Here is a 6,000-nt window from a genome sequence, read left to right on the forward strand (position 1 = left end):
TGAATCTAAATCCTTTTATACATGCTTCATATTTTGTGCTATATATTTTGTATCAACATTTTCATTGCTTGATATTAGCAGCAATCTACTTTGTCAAATCTCTTGGGATTGATATGTGCAGAAAGTTTTAAATACTTTTTCTCTTCATCAATATTTGCAGTATGGCGATTAAATTTTGGGCTAATTTAATGAAAAATATTGGGCTGGCTTAACTTGTACACTAAAAAATTGGGCCCTTGTTTGTTTAGTCCTAACATTTGTCCTACACTACTATTTTCGTTGCTTTAGTCTGCCCGAGAAAATAGCAGGATGCGCTTTTAATTTTGCGTGCAACTTAGGTGGCGTTTGTTTTTTTATTTGAAATCTAAATAGATCTGAATTAGTCTAAATTTTAAATAGTTATGAATATCTGAATCTGAATAATATGTTTATTTTTTTGTCTGAATCTCGGAAAATAAGTATTAAGTTATTTTTTTTCAACTTAAAAAGCTGAAAATATGTACTTTTACATTTGTATCCTTATTAAATTTGAAAGTCAAATAAATAATATATTAAATACCACAATATTTTAACATTTATAAGTAAAACTATATTCAAGTGAATACATAATTATTTTAGAATTTTAATATATAAAATACCATAAATTTCAAATTTTATCATATATAATATAAGAAAGAAAAAACAGGGATATTTTTATGTGGGGTAAATATCTATGGGTGAGTTTTGGGATAGATATAAAAAATAAATTATAAAACAATGATATTTTTGACATTAGCAAGTAATTGACTTAATTCAGATTTCTCCATTAAGTAAAAAGCCAAAAAAATTAGCTTATTTTATTAAGTCAAAATTATCTAAAAAGTCTCATTAAGTTATAAAAACAAACACCTCTAATTAACTTAATTAATTAAGTTAAGTAACTTTAAGTCATTAAGTTAAAAAACAAACGCCACCTTAGTCTTCTATGAAAAGGCGGCTAAACTGCTAAGGATCTTCAAAAGTTGAATTCGGTTGTCTAATTTGATGTCCTCACTTGGATTTGATTCTTCACTCTTTGAGTCTTTGACATGTATATTTTATACAGTATCCGTGAGATTTGTAACTTGCATTAACCCAAAGTTGTTATTATTACTATTATTATTATTTGGTTGTTGCTTGTCAAACAACTGATAAGTCATGAGAAACTACTTTTAAGTTAAACTTGTTAGGATCAAATACTTACCACTAGGCTAAAAGTTTAAGTTGATAGTTAAGGCGCAACTTTATTTCTTTATACTATGGAAGCGCAGAGCCCCCACATTAAGTGGCGAGTGACACACACTTGTAATTGTGCCAACAGGCCGGGCAGTTATGCCCTAGGTAATCTTACTGTCACCTTAATGGAATTACACAGAAGGATGTTATACCAAAAGCACACAAAAGAATTGTTGGGCCCCATAACCCCAACAATCCCTCAAAATTACTTCTGTGGCAGCTTGAACCCGTGACCTCGCTCTGATATCAATTGTAATACTAGTTATGTAACCCAAGAGGGGGGTGAATTGAAATTTTAAAAGTTAAGCTAAACAAACCACACAACAATTTAATCTATTGTCTTAATGAAATCAAAAATAAAAAATTAAGAAAACACAATAATAAATAAATAAGGGAAGAGAGAGCAAATATAATGATTTTTATGTGGTTCGGCAATCCTCGTCTACGTCCATGTCTCCAAGCAAACCAAGCTTGATGATTTCATTATCCAAACCTCTCAATGCTTCAAATGCCTACAATTAACTTCTAAGGTGTCAATGGACCTTTACAACAACAGATTATCTCCAATCTTTTACCTCAATTGTACCCCACACTTATAACCTCTTAAGGATAAAGAATACAAATGAATTTTCTCTCACACAATGTGTTTGGTTACAAATGAATGCTAAATACGTGAATCAAAGAAACAAAAACAAGTTCAAAGCTAAATAATAGTTTTATGCTCAGTAGCAAACTCAATGATAACTCTTAGATCTCATCTTGTTTGAATTTGATTGAGTCATTTTATAGCTGGAGCTAAAAACTAACTATTGTTGACTTTCTGAGAGAAATTGGATCGTCATTAACTATTATCGGTTTACCGTTTAACTAGTCCAAATGATCGTTGGGCTGAATGTTAAATAAACGGTTTGCCTTTTGGAATTATCGGTTAGCTGTTAATTTCTAGAAACCTGTAAAACAAATTAATACCTCTAGAAATTATCGGTCAGCCGTTTTCAGTAAAAGGTTAGTTGTTTGCAACAGTGATTGCTACAGTGAAACTATTTTCTAAAATTATAGTTTTCCCCACAACTTTATATAATTATACTATAGCCTAAATCTTCATAAAACTTTATAAATAAGTCTATTTCTAGAGTTTCAACACTTTTTTCAATTTAGACCATTAACTTGAAAATAACCAACTTTATAAAATCATTTTTCCATTAAGTACAAAACCTTTATAATATGGAAACAATGATTTATTTAAAGTGTATGAAAAATAATTTGAGTTTTTAAAATATTAATCATTCTTAATCTTATTTGTTATAATCAAAATCAACATTATGGACACATATATGTTAACAATCTCTCCCTTTTTGATGATGACAAACCTTTCATGTATTTAAAGAATGATTGCACAAATTTCTCCCCACAAATATAAGCTCCCTTTATAGTTTGCCAATTAGTTAAATTAATGAATTTAAATACATGTATTCTTCTCTTTCTCCATCATAAAAAAGAACACTTAATGGAAAAGAAAAAGAGTAGCAAATTTGTTACCCATGTTGTAACAAGTTTAAATACATGAATTGTTCTCTCACTTCATCATCAAAAAGAAAACTTAGTAGAAAAGAAAAAGAGTAGCAAATTTATTACCCCTGTTATTCAAGTAGAAATTTTGACAGAATCTCCCCCTAACAACAAGCATCACCTCAAATACAAGTTTAGTAATATCACTCCCAAATTATTATAAATCATCATACAAACCAACTCCATACACAAATCATCACACAATCCATCAACCATAAAATGATCATGAACCATGATTCCATCAATTACAAAAGCAACAACTCGTAACATTAAATTATCATATAAAACAATAATGCAATCAAATTATTACCATATCTCAAAATCATCACCATAATCACCCATCAAAAGAATGTTCAAAATGCATGCTATTCTCCCCCTTTTGATATCATCAAAATGATATATTACTTTGTCTCTCATTCAGTGATAGTCATACTGAATCTGACACAGCTGTTTTAAAAGTTTTGCGAAAGTATATCGGCTGGAAACCCGAGCTTGCGGACTACTGGTCCTAAGAACAGTCTTAACTGTTGTAGTTCTGGTATAACAACGCCACGTACTTCACCATAACTGGTATCAGAGCCATACTCGTCCTTGAAATCTATGTTTTCAAAATCTGCTTTTCTTATCCAAAATGGTATGATTTGTTCTTTATTCTGTTTTGTTTTCTAATCTTCACCACGCAGAGAGATTTTCTCCTTCATGGCTTCCTCTTCATCTTCAACTCCGGTTACTCTTTCTTCTACACTCTCTTTACCTAAATCTTGTACTTCTCATACAACCAATAAAATCGAAAACCTTGTCGAATATTCCTATATCCCTGAATCTGCCCAAATTAGTGAGTCCTCTTATCCTCTCCTCAGTCCCTATCAGCTTTACAAACGTCCTAGTTCTATTGCCCGCAGTATCCGCACCCTCATCTCAACCAGACGCCCCCATCCTAAAGAATATATCCAGTCTTCTCGCCTGGATCAGTGTGCTCTCCAAGCAACCTCTGCTGAGCAATATGTCACTCTGGAAATACCCTCCGAGCTCCTCTCCCACTGGAAACGTGAAGGTTATACCCATCTTCATCTTGGCGGCATCAGATTAATCCTTACCCTTCATGGTCGAAAAGGATTACCGGTTACAGCTCGCCTTGCTCTGCTTGATACCCGGTTTAAACAGTACCAAGATGCTGTTATAGGCACTGTCCTCACAACCCTCCATGCAGGAAGTGTCTTGCTCACCTTTTATCCCAACTTTAACCTTTCCCTTCAAGATCCCAACTTGCCCACAACCCTCAAAGTTCAAATCCAAATTCAAGGTGCTGAACAAATTTCCTCTGCCAAACTAGCCACCTTACACCACCAACTAGTCTATAGGCTTCAGAATCATGCCTTAGATCTACCCACTCCAGAGCACCACTCTGACACCCTCCTGGTGTTAGCTGAATCTGACCAGATCCCTACCATCATCCAGATCCCAAGACAACTCCCCCGTCATGAGCTTCTCAAGCTTATGCCTCTTGAATGGATCTCCAACTATGAGCAGTTCCATAATAATACAGCTCCAATTCAGACATCTGAAAGCATGTTTGAAAGACGACAGGATGGAACTGTCAGACTGACTTTCAAACCACCTCCCAGTGCTCCACAAGAACCTCCTCGGCTTTCCTTTACTTATTCCTCAATGCTTACGGCTGTTCCCACAGCCCAGGAAGACCTGCCCATTTCCGGATTTAATTCCGACGGCTATCCTGTTTATCCTGCAAAGCAAAATGGACATTTCCTATGGGATGTCCCAGGCTCAGGCATGTGTGACCCAACTTGCCCCTGCTGGGATGATTGGGAAGACGATGATGATTATACTACCAAAAGAAAACCCAAAACGAAAAAACCTCCGGCCTCCTGTCACCACTATGATCCCAAACCACCATCAGATCCTCCACCTCCACCGGCTCCATTACCCTTTTACAAAAAAGAACTCAGATGGATTGCCAAACATTGCAAAACTGAGACTCCATCCCCAATCCCACTTCAAACCCCACCTTTGGCTTGTATGATGTTTTCCTCTACCTCTTCAGACTACTCCTCCTCTTTTCCATCCTTAGACCCCCACACCGACTCCCAACGAAATGTTGTGTCTAAGCCTTTTATCCCTTCACCAATTACCTCCACTGGCCATCTCGAACCCCCTAAACCCTTTGAGTCTGTTCTCAACTGGCAAACCCAAAATGCCAGGGCACAGAATGATACTTTGTCCAACATCCATTCCAAAGTTGACAAAATCAGTTTACGAACTGAACAAATTGAGACAAAGGTTGATTCCATCACCACCCAAATGCACCAAATCCACCAAAATCTCCAGTCCAGGATTACCCAACTTGATTCTGAACTACGCGCTATGCTTGCCCAGCGCTACTATGGTCCAGAATTTGATCAAAAAGAACGAGAAATCCGTCGCCTAAAAACTGAGCTTGCTCAGATTGAAAGGCCTTCCCTTTTTACCTCTTCACCTCCTATTCCTTCCGTTGGTCCAACTTATCATCCTTTTGCCTCTATGCTTTCCCCCATCAAACCATATGATCCATCTAAACTCTTTGGCATGACCCATACTCTTTTTCGTGATAATCCACTGCCCAAACCTAAGCCAAAACCTAGACCACAACCCCGCTCACAACCTCGACCTGTCTCACTACACCCTTCTTCTCTATCCATCCCTGGTCAACCTTTAGCTCCTCCTACACAGATATCTCCGCCAGCTCCACCGCCACTACACCCTCAACCCAAAGATAAACAGCCCATGCATCAATTTAGTGCCCATACAGTAAACCATTCCTCTACTTCCGATGACCAAACTTCTGATTCCAATCTAGCTGTTTCTGATAGTCATACTGAATCTGACACAGCCTCCTCACCATCCTCAAGTGACTCTGAAAAGTCCTATGCTGATATCACCCGAATCTTGATGACCCAACCTGATCAGCCTTCTCCCGGACAACCCTCTCATACCGAACCTTATGTTGATATTCCCTCCGAAGTTGACGAAGACATACCTGAATCTTCGGCAACAAACCAACCTCCTCCAGCTCAAACCCAGCCTAGTTCCCCCAGTAAAAAACCATCCATGGTCCATGGTTCACATTTGATGATCTTCCATCCCATAAATGGCGTGACCGACTCAATGAAATGTCTGCCT

The sequence above is a fragment of the Citrus clementina genome, unplaced genomic scaffold (genome assembly GCF_000493195.1).
Source record: "Citrus clementina cultivar Clemenules unplaced genomic scaffold, Citrus_clementina_v1.0 scaffold_3, whole genome shotgun sequence".
Taxonomy (NCBI): Eukaryota; Viridiplantae; Streptophyta; class Magnoliopsida; order Sapindales; family Rutaceae; genus Citrus; species Citrus x clementina.